Raw genomic sequence first — 12,481 nt, 5'->3', positions numbered from 1 at the left:
TTGAAAACAAAAGATTTTTATGTTATGTTGGGTAGACGTCTAGAAAATAAATAATTTTCAATAAGAGATTTATTTATATATTTGTTCTGGTTGGAAGACATTGGGGTCCGTTTACTAATTTCTTTAATAGATAATTTTAATATTCTAGAAATTTCTTAATTATTAAACAATTACCAGAATGTAAAAAATATTAAATATCACTGAGAAATCAATCAGTGGCTAATATCGCTACACGTTAATTTTCAAAAAATACCTAAAATGTATGCATATTTATTATTCAAAACATCTGAAAAATCAAATTCTGTAATAAAAAAAAAATATCAGTCTTGGCCCATTCACCTTGAAAATGATAGTCGGTTAAGGGGTTAAAAAATAAGTTTAAGGGAAAATTTCAGAAATTATTATTTATTTTGGTGGACAAGTTTTAACGCTCTTCTTATTTTAAAGTCTAACCAAATGTGTTAACCCTTAGATGTCGGGAAAAAAAGCCAAAGAAGTTATCTGGTGCACAAAACAGGAAAAAAATTGCAACGAGTACAACTGGAACATAAATTGGCTGGATCGCTGAATAAATTTTTAACTTCAGGACCACATAAAAAACCAAGAACAGAAAGTTCTAACGAAGCAAGTACTCCGTGTAGCTCTACTACAGAAAAAGAGAGGATACAATATAACTATGAAGAAACAAATGTTATATGCGAAAATGAAACTGCCTCACTGGATTATCTACAGAAGTTGCAGCAGAAGAAATATTGGATTTCGATTCAGCGAAACACGAAACTTAAAATTTTACTTTAAATTTAATGTTAATGATCCAGGTACTTGGGTGAATCATATAACTACCAAAGCTAGAGATTATTTAGTTGAGCATTGCCCGCGTCAAGTAGTTAATAAAGAATTTCCCAAAGATGAATCTGGCCGCAAGTTTTCCGATTCATACTATTATCGAACTTTAGCAAATGGAGAAAAACATTTACGAAGTCATTTAGTTTATTCAGAATCGCGAAATTCGGTTTTTTTTTTATTATTGCAAAATATTTGGTAGTCAAAATTCCCAACGAATACGGTTGTAACGATTGGCAACATTTGAGTCATATACTAAAAATACACGAGACAAGTTCCGCGCACATTAAAAACTGTTCAAAATACAGCGAACTCAAAATGTCATTGATTAAGAAATGCATTATTGATTGCACACAACAAAGATTATACGAAACTGAGAAAAAATATTGGCAATCTGTTATAGAACAGTTAATCTACATAATACAATATTTATCAAAACAGTGTATAGCTTTAAGAGGTTCTTCACAAAAACTTTTTGAAAATGATAATGGCAATTTTTTAAAGTTAGTAGAAACTGTCGCTAGATTTGATTCGATAATGGCAGAACACTTGCATCGCATCCAAACATCACAAAAAAGGAACATTGCTCATTATTTAGGTGATAAAATACAAAATGAAATCATCCGTATAATTTCTGAAACTATAAAACAAAAAATTTTAGAAATGGTTAAAGAGGCGAAATATTATTTATTAATTCTTGACGCTACTCCGGATGCCACACAGAACAATTATCTATTGTTATTAGATTTGTTAATCAAAATAAAGATACAAATATAGCAGAAATTCATGAACGTTTCTGCAGATTGAAATTTTTGGGAGGGTTTCAATCTGTAGAAGATACCACTGGGCAAGGACCATTTCAATTTATAAAAAAATTATTTAAAATTATTGAATATTAACATTTCGGATTTCTGCGGCCAAGCTTATGATAACGGTTGAAATATGCGAGGCAAACATAATGGACTGCAGAAAAAAATTCTTGAAATAAATTCAAGGGCTTTTTTTATTCCGTGTGCTGCTCATTCATTAAATTTGGTAATTAATGATGCAGCTAAGATATCATGTGAAACTTAAATTTTTTGGGGGGTAATACAGGAATTATGTAATTATTTTTCAATATCTGTGAAGCGTTTGGCTATATTAAAAAAACATATTCGTGTTTTAAATTTGAAACCACTTTCTGCTACTAGATGGGAAAGTAGAGTAGAAGCAATAAAGCCACTTAAAAATAATATCAAGGAAATTTACCAGGCTCTTTTTGATATTACGGAAGATGAAACTAAAGATATCGATTCTAGAGTTCAGGCAGACAACTTAATTTCAAAGATTTATTCGTTTAAATTTATTTGCTCTGTTCATGTTTGGTACGAAATCTTAAGTCTCGTACTCTGATTTGCTTCCTCAGTCTTAAGAAAAGGCTGGTTATATTCCACTAATTCGAGCTCTACCCAACGGCCTATGAGTTGTGGAAATACTTTCTGAAAATGAAAGCTGTGCCGAACAAAGCGGCCTTTTGCAGCTGCCCAATTTTTAATCCATCTAACTCGAGTGCTTCTAGATGCTTTTTCAATGTTTTAGGGATGGCGCCTAAAGCACCTATTATTATGGGACCAACTTTCGTTTTCTTTTGCCAGATTCGTTCAACTTCGATTTGCAAATCGCGATATTTTGTAATTTTTTCATTTTCCTTGTTGTCAATCCGACTATCTCCTGGTACTGATATTTCGATAAACTTAATACCCTTGTTTTCACTTTTTTCAACCACTGTGATATCGGGTGTATTACATTCCAAGCTTTTGTCAGTCTGGATTTTGAAATCCCAGAGTATTTTAGCTTTTTCATTCTCAACCACTTTCTGGTGAATTTTATGCTTCCAATAGTCTTTAGATACTTCAAACCCATACTTATATATATATATATATGGGTTTGAATATATATATATATTTTTTTTTTTTCTTATTCTTATTTATTCTTATATATATATATATAAGAAAACTTTAATGATACAACTAGTTTCGGCTTATTATAGCCTTCATCAGGTATCTTTGTAGGTAGAAGAAACAATAATAAAAAATTGAAGATATTAAAAAAACTGAGAAGCACAGGTTAATTGTATTAGATAATTAAAAATAAAAAACGTTGCGTTAAAATTCCAGTTGTTCTATTTACGTGCCATTGTTTATTGTATGCGTGGTAGTAGACTCTCGAGAACGCCAGTATTGAACAACAGCAGTATGGCTCTCAGGGATGTTATAACTCAAATTACTGTTCAAATGTTCAGGATTAAGGACGATCTCCCTGGATTCCACTATCTTTCTTCCAAATTCATCCTTGCAACGGAAATGTTTACAGATCTATCCCAGGAAACTGAGTGATCTTGAAAATTATCATGAGGATTGTTAGAGAAGAGAACATGGCTGGATAAGGCACTAGCATTTGATCTTTTATAGGAGATCTCTCTTTTATGCTCCTCCATGCGAAGTTCAACAGATTTATTAGTTTGACTGTAATAAGGAACATTACCATAGTTTATATATGGAGGATATTTTAGATTATGATGCTTAGGTTTAGGATGGCTTATAAGAGATCTGATTTTTGGAAGAGTGGTGAATAACGTCCTCATGTTGTACTTTTGAAGGACTTTTGCTAATTTTTGGGAGACCGAACTGATGTATGGGAACCTAAGCATCATAATCTAAAATATCCTGGCGTATATAAACTATGGTCTGACTGTAATGTTTAGTGATTACAATGAATTTCAGTGATTACAATGTTCTACTACTGTTAAATAAAATTTATTTTTATGAATGCGTATAAACTGTTTTGTACTTTTAACAAAGTAAAATTTTTCGCAAAAATTTTTCATGGAAACTTATTTTATGGGGGCGCTGAAAAAGGTTTTGCACAAGGGCGCCTCCTACCCACGGCGCGGCACTGATAAGGAGTATGCTGACATGTAAAGATAAGGAGGTAGTTGTGCCACTGTATAAAACACTGACCAGATGACAATTGGACTACTGTGCTTAGATTTGGTAATCTAGTTTTCATTGTGATGTGGAAACAATGGGAAAATTCAAGAGATGACTAAGTCAATATCAGGGCTCTGGAATGTTGGTTATGGAGAGATATTAAAGGAATATAAATTATAGAGTTTAGTAGATAGGAGAAAATGAGGTGATATCATAAAGATGTTTATGTTAGTGAGGATTTTACTGGATTAATACAGAAGGGATTATAAAAAGAAATAGAAGGGGGGGGGGGAACAAGAGGCCATCTCTGGAATTTGTGTAAGAGTGAGGTGAAGAAGTGTGGAGCACATACACAATTTACAGACAAAAAAAAAAAAAAATACTAGGGGTGATACCAGGAAGTAGATTGCATTGCATTGCATGTAGATGATAGCAGTGAAGTTCTGTATAGTTGGTGAATTATAGAAATGAAAGAGTTTCATGTCGAATATAGCAAGCTATAAAAGTTCGACGAGTCCAAGCGTAAGCAAATACCTGAGTAGTACAGGTGGATAAAGCTAGGATCACTATTCTTAGTATTAACCTGGGGATGAGTTTTACATTACGGTTAATACTACGAATAGTGATCCTAACTTTATTCACCTTTACTACGAGTTGCCCGGTATTGTACTACCCAGGTATTTGCTTACGCTTGGACTCGCCGAACTTTTATAGTTTGCTATATTCGGCATGAAACACTTTCATTTCTATCTTAGAGGTTCTTATTCGGCTTTGAAATAATGTGGGATTAAATATCCCCTTAATTTAAATAATCAAATATTTATTTTATGTAGCTAATATCTAATTTGGATTATACAGATAAAATTGACAGATGGTAAAGATTCTGATATAAATTCCTTGGAATTATGCGAGGAAATAGAAAATATTTTAATCTATCTTAATCCGAATATGAACGCGTTTTCGGTACTTGAGTATATATTTTCGAATGATCTTCTTACTGTTTTCCCCAGTTTGTCAATAACACTAAGAATTTATTTAACAATAACTGTGACTGTTGCAACTGGCAAAAGATCCTTTTCAAAGCTGAAATTTATAAAAAATTATCTCCGCAGTACAATGACACAGGATAGACTCAACAGTTTAAGTCTTATTAGCATAGAACATCAAATTGCTACTAATTGAGATATGGAGGATATAATAAATGATTTTGCTACAAAAAAAATCACGTGAAGTAAATTTTACATAAAGGCATGTCCAATTAATCTTTGTTTATATTAAGAAATAATTGTTCTTTTTTTGTGTTTTTGAAAAAATGTTAAAAATAACTATACGAAACTATGTATTCTGTGTTTTTAATAAATAAGACACGTAACTTTTGGTTTGCATAAATTGTTATTTTATTGATTGTAGTAAATGCTACATGCGATTTCTTTTAGTTATTTTTTTAAGGGGCGGCCAATAAACGTTTGCACACCGGCGGCAAATACCCTTGGAGCTCTCCTAGAGATGGGGAGTCGCAGAGTGCCCTCCCTTGAGCCTTTGGTTACCCCCTCCCCAGAAGGCGTCAACATAATAACAAGTATTTTTTAATTTTTTTTTTTTTTGCCTGCAAAAGTTGGTCGATTGGTAGATCTTCTGCTACTAATGGCTCAGTTAAGTACGTTTGAGCGCGGTTAGTAGTTGGAAGGGAATCAATCGTTCGATGCTGTTGGCACACTCTCCCTCGATGAGTCTTTGGACTCCCTGGAGGTGACAAATAATAATAATAATAATAATAATGTCAGGAGTAAAATTTTTTACATGTGAAAACTGTGGCTGAATTACCACATTACCAGAATGTGTTATGAAAGCAGGAAGTGTTGATGATTTTAAGATTCGATGTGATAAATGTTGGATGAGTGAACCCCCCCCCATGATGAGTCTGCTGACTTTATGGAAGTTTGAAGTAATAATAATAATAATAAGTTGCTATCATGTTTTCCCAACTAAACTATGATTTAATGATTAATTAATCATTATTAAAAGTCAATAATGTAAATGCAATCCCATTCACAAAAAGCTTTTAAACCAATAACACAATACTATCATGAGCAGGCCAAAAGTTAAATACTCAACACTCTTCTCTAGAAGTCAAACATTATACTTTTTTCAAGGCATTTAAAAAAAAAAAGTACAGAATAAGCAGAGTGATAATCTCATGCCAATTATTTACAACATAAAGGCATTCATGTCACAGTGGAATTCAAACCTACAACCTGTTGGTTGAGGCAGAGACACTATCCACTCAGCCAACATGGCTGGCATTTGGTAGTATTTGAAAACATCTCAAGACCTAGATACTTTTACAAACAAACATAATAATTTACTTAAATATAAAGAGCCAACAGGCTTCATTTCGGTGATATAAACATTATTTAAATTAAGGGGATATTAATCCCACATTGTTTTAAAACCGAATAAGAAACCCAAAGATCGGAATCGGAGAGTTTCATGCTGAATAGAGTAAACTATAAAAGTATCGGCGATTAACTAGTGTGAGCTAATGCAAGTAGTCCTAGTACGTAGTACCACCTTTGCTGCGTGTTGCCCGAGTTTGTACTACATACCAGGACTACTTGCATTAGCTCACACTAGTAATCGCCGATACTTTTATAGTTTACTATATTCAGCATGAAACTCTCTGATTCCGATCTTTGGGTTTCTTATTCGGTTTTAAAACAATGTGGGATTAATATCCCCTTAATTTAAATAAAGCATAATAATAATAATAATACAGATGGGCAAATGAATGAGGGAATCGGTTTAATGCAGCAAAATGTAAAGTCTTGAAGTTTGGGATACATCGATGGGAGGCTGCATACTCAATTGGAGAGGCTATACTGGAGGAAGTATGGGAGACAAGAGATCTGGGGATGATGATCGATAGAAAACTGAAATTCAGGGAGCATATTGCAAAGGTGGTGAAGGTAACCCAGAGGATTGCTGCAATACTGAGAAGGACGCTGACCTGCAGAGATAAAATAAAAGAGTTATCATTCCGTTGTATGAGACCCTGATCAGACCACACTTGGACTATTGTTCTCAAATTTGGTCCCCAATATTTGAGGGGATAAATTAACTGTCGAAAGGGTACAGAGGCAGATAACAAAGATGGTTTCAGGACTTTACAATGTCAGTTATGAGGATCAACTGAGGGAATGCGGACTGCAGAGTTTGGTGGATAGAAGAAGGAGAGGTGATATGATCGAGACTTTTAAACTGTTGAGAAGCAGGGTAGACATTGGGGAGTTCTTTTGCTTGGTGGAATGGGTGGGAAGGAGCGATGACAAGGGGCCATCCCTGGAAGTTATGAAAGGAAGCTGTGAGCAAGAGGGTGAGGGGTGGTTTCTTTGCATAGAGGATGGTTGAACCGTGGAATGCATTACCTGAGAGTGTGGTTAGAGCAAGAACGGTCAATAAGTTCAAGGAGTGGTATGATAGACTTTGTGTTTCCTAGGAAGGTCCTCCCATGATGAGTCTCTTGACTCCATGGAGGCCTGAATAATAATAATATCTTCATAACAATATACTTGCAATATGTTCAAACCCTATGCAGTATAACAAGGGTATTAGCCTAATGATTAGACAAAAAGTACATGGTTATTGACATTTCATATACTTAGAAAGGCCATACATCTTAATGAGTTCAAAAAGAAATATCATATATTTTTGAAGAAACTGACACATATCACATTACAACGCTTTTATTGTTATTGAAAATATAAGCCTCAAACACATACAGAGATATTAATTAAATCATAAAATTCTGACTAATAAGTAATATTTCTTAAATCAAATTCCTCTTTCATAATCAATAACACCTTTAAAAGAAACCATTATTATACCTAACAGTTCTTTAAATATATTTAAATAAAAGCAAATGTGTACATTTATGATAATTAGAGAAAGCTAAATTAACAATATAAATTTCTATTTCCTTCATGAAAAAAAAGTAAATTCATGATGGTAAAATAACCATATTATCTCTACCAAAACAATATTTTTATATCATCTAATGGAGGTGAATAGACCAAGATTGTCATATGTAAACTCCAGTTTGAATCACTTATCTTCAGTATTTTCTCCTGCCATAAAGTGTATGTTTTGATTTGACAAAATGATATACACTTATCTATAAGTTACCTGAGCAACAAATATCATATATTTCTTAAATTGAATTGGCAATATTATTGGATAATAATAATATGATGGAATAAATATTTCAGCATATTCTATGCAATTTTGGACATAAAGCAGTCATTACAGATGAATTATCAAAGACTGAAAAAGATTTCATTTCTTCAGAGGTAGAATGTGGAATGAATATTTGGGAATGTTTTAGATGTCAATGATCTATAATTAGAAGATCCAAAACATGGCCCATCTTCTGAGTATTTTCGAGTAGTTTTTGCAAAGAATTTTTTTGTGTGGTCATAAGCATGAGCAAATATTATAGGTTCACTGAAAATACTATCAATTTTATTTCTAAATTCTTCTTTTGGAAATAGATCAACTTGGCAATATTCAGTTTTTTCATTCTCAAAAGAAAAATGCTGAGTGCAACGCTCTTGTTCTTTCTGTTGATCTTCAAGAAAATATTTTGCATTAAATGAAGGAATGGTATTATCATAAGAAAAATCCATATGTTCTAAGTGACTGTTTCTTAAGTGCTCTGATGAACAGCTTTCTATTTTGAAACCATCAGGATATTCATGTTCTGAACATGATATGTTCCTATAAAGAAAGATACAATTCTTAAAATACATTTGATTTTTTTTCAAAATAAATTACAAATAAATTAAAGGCAATGACAAAAAATTCAGGCAATGATGATCAAGGAATAGAAGAAATAGCCATAGTATTCAACACTACGAGGGTGGTCTGAAAAGTTCTCGTCCTAGCAATGAAAAAACGAATTTATAATGTCAAAATTATTTTTATTTTTCAACATAATCTCCCTTAAGACTAATACATTTATTCCAGTGATGCTCCACCACCATTATCCCATTCCTGTAGTGGTTCTCAGTAAGATCTGCAAAATACCCCTTTACAGCTGCAATCACCTCTTGATCTGAAGAAAAATGCTGGCCAGCGAGGAAGAGTTTCAGTTTTGGGAGGAGAGAGAAGTCAGAGGGAGCCAAATCTGGAGAATAGGTGGATGTTCCAAAAATTCATTGTACAGATTTCCAATAATTCATAGCTTAATTTTCCCATTGCCAAAACACTTTTGTGGGGGGACGGTGCATTGTCCTGATGAAAGATGATTTTTTTACTTCTGAAAACAGGGTCTGTTCTCAAGAATTTTTTTGCCTAGTCTGGTTAAAAGATTGGAATAATATTCCCAGGTTACTGTTTTACCCTTTTCAAGATAATTAACAAATAAAATGCTTTAGCATCTCAAAACACCAATGCCATGACCTTTCCTGCTGATGTAACTGACTTGGTCTTCTTTGGCTATGAACAACCAGCTTCTGTCCACTGTTTTGACTGCTGTTTGGATTCTGGTGTGTAATGGTGAACCCAAGTCTCATTCTCAGTAATAAATCAACGCACAAAATCAGTTTTATTCTTGTTAAAATGCTCCAAGCACTGTTCAAAGATTTTCATGTGAGTGCATTTTTGATCTGCTGTGAGCAAGCGCAGCACCCATCTTGCATAAAGCTTTTTCATTTGCAATTCTTCATGCAAAATACATCCTACACATTCTTTTGAAATGCCTATAATTTCACGCACTTTGACTCGCCGGTCATCCAATACCATATCTTGCCCTTGATCAATGATTTCTGCAGTTGTTACACTTTTTGGACATCCTTCACATGGATCATCTTCAAGGCTGGTACGGCCATGTTTAAATTCGCCAGCCCATTTCTTAATTGTCAAAAACGAAGGAGAAGAGTGCCCATAAACTTTTATGCACCGAATGAATTTCTTTTGGCATTAAACCTTCTTTTACAAAGAAGTTTATTACTGCACAATACCAAATTTTATACATTTCAAGGGATACAGACAACACACTTTTGCTTCCGACAACTGTAAAAAACAAACTACTTGATACAATGACTTACAATTTTACATAGATGCTTATGACAGACATACCAACTTAGAAAAAAAAATCTTGCCGACAGTGTTGCCATCTATGGTTGAGGATGAGAACTTTTCAGACCACCCTCGTAAATATGAGGCTAATCTTCTTGAATGGCAAGCAATTTGAAGAGTGATGTGGACAAATTTCAGAATGGGGAACTGGACAATGAGACTTATTTGTGCCTATGATCCGAAAGAAGACTCTACTGAAGTAGAAGTAAAGGAATTTTTTGAGATTTCAGAGAAAACAATTGACACAATTAAAAATGAAAAGTTGGTCCTTGTTGGGGATCTAAATAGCAGAGAAGGAAATGAACGTCAGACACAAAAATATTTTGGGAAAATTTGGAGAAAAGAGCAAAGCTAATAATAATGGCAAATATCTGTTGGATTTCTGCTCAGGACATGGACTGGTTATTCTAACACCATGTTCCAACATAAAAATATGCACAAATTCACACTGAGAGAAGAGGCATAGAATAAGAAAAATCTCATTGAGTATGTTATTGTTGACAGTGATGTTTTCTCCCTGGTGCAGGACACCAGAGTGTACAGAGGATTTGAAATTGGAAGTGATCACTATTTAGTCTTTAGCAGGATAAAATTGAATTTTATAGTGAAAAGAAGAACATGTAAGGAAGTTTTAAAGTGAATAAAAGTTGAGCTGCTCTCAGATGTGAACTGTAGACTAAAATACACAAACATTACTGGCGAAAAAATGAAAGAGTTTGAGAACAGGAACCAAACCTTGGAGATTCAGTGGCAATCCCTGAAGAAAACACTGATTGATTCAGCCAGGGAGGCATATGGTGAGAACACACAGAAAGTTAGAGGCAGTGAAGGAAAAGAAGAAAGTATATCAAAAGTTCCTGGCAAATAAGTCAGTTTGTACCCTTAGAGAATACAGACACAAATGTAAGAAAGCTAAACACTGTGTAAAACTAGCTAAACAAAAGTTATGGGAAGACTTTGGTAAGAACATAGAAAATAAATATCAAGAAGGTGGCAAGATATTCTGGAGGATGTCGAAGAAGCTCAGAAAAGGAGAAAATATCTATAAAAGGAATTACAGATGATAAAAGTGACATGAAAACTGGAGAAAAAGATATCCTTGAAGTATGGAGTAATTACATCAAAAAAACTGCTAAATGAAACAATCAGCGACAGCACAGTGGTAAAAAACATTGGTCAGGCATGTAATCAGGAATACACATCCATACTTGAAATAGAAACAGCCATCAAAAGCCTGAAATGTGGAAAGGCAGCTGTAGATCATATTCGACCAGAAATGCTCAAGTATGGAGGCATAAGTCTCACAGTGGCTGCACTGCTTAATTCAGAAAGGCTGGACAGAGGGACGAATTCCAGATGATCGGAGTAGAACTATAGTACCCATATACAGTGTGGTTCAAAACTCCACATACAAACTTTGAGGAGAGGTAGAGAACATCAAAATCAACCATATTCACATAGGAAAGCATGGCCATAAACGCCACTGGAAGGTACTAACAGGGACACAATGATATGGAAATAACACAAGGCAGTGAGTAGTGTAAAAAACTTTATTAGGAGTAACTGAACAGTTCAATAGTAGTTGGATACATAATATGGTAAACGAGGAGCATGTCTGCCATCTCAGCATTCGTAAAACGATGCATGTTCTTCATATGACGTCGAAAGCTTAAATGAGGAAGCCCCAACTGCTCACCTGGAGTGCTGAAGAACAGTGCTACCTATCACTTTCGGGTGGCGTTTCTGGTGTAAATGTGGTTTCCTATGCTTTCCGATGTGAATATGGTTGAGATTGATGTTCTCTACCTCCCCTCAAAGTTTGTACATGGAATTCTGAACCACACCGAATAAAAAAGAAAATAAAACTGAATGTGAGAATTACAGAGGTATTTCTCTACTGAGTGTTCCTGGTAAGATATATGCATGTATACTTGAGAAATGGTTCAGAAGGATTGTGGAAGAAAAGCTTGGTGAAAAACAAGCTGGATTCAGGCCAAATAGAGGCTGTCAGGATCAGATTTTCACTTTACGACAGATAGTTGAGAAATCATGGGAATATAACAAAGATCTGTATTTAAGTTGTGTAGATTTGGAAAAGGCATATGACAAGGTGCCAAGAGAGAAGCTATTCTAAACACTACAGTTGTATGGTATTGATGGGGCATTATATCAAGCAATACTTAGTTTGCCATGGACATGCCACCAATGTGAGAGCCCACAATGACACCTCTCTCAAAGTCACTGAGTTCATGTCATGTTGCCATACTACATGTATTCAACTGCTATGATGAAATACTACTGCATACTGTCTGTATGCTGGTTTTTATGTTATTAATAAACCTTAAATGTTCCACAGCTTCAAACAACAGGGATGTCCAGACAATTATTGGTAGATAGCGTATTTTATAAAAGCCTTTTCTGGATGAGAAGACTTTTACAAAATAAATGCTTGTACAGACTGCTCCTTAATTGGATAAAGTCTCTCATGCAAAAAGATAATTTAATTGTCTCTTAAACTGATTCGCACTATCTGC

At 34.1% G+C, this 12,481-nt stretch overlaps 1 long non-coding RNA gene across 1 annotated transcript in view; it reads left to right on the top strand.

Annotated features, from left to right (window-relative positions):
* Window positions 1-12,481, top strand: part of LOC150092538 (uncharacterized) — a 161,822-nt gene that overhangs the window by 256 nt on the left and 149,085 nt on the right. The window lies entirely within an intron of this gene.

This window comes from Typopeltis vanoorti, chromosome 25, assembly GCF_054136105.1.
Source record: "Typopeltis vanoorti isolate ZY-2024b chromosome 25, IOZ_Tvanoo_1.0, whole genome shotgun sequence".
Classification (NCBI taxonomy): domain Eukaryota; kingdom Metazoa; phylum Arthropoda; class Arachnida; order Uropygi; family Thelyphonidae; genus Typopeltis; species Typopeltis vanoorti.
Note: the sequence above shows the minus strand (reverse complement) of the source record. Positions and strands in the feature narration are given on the sequence as shown.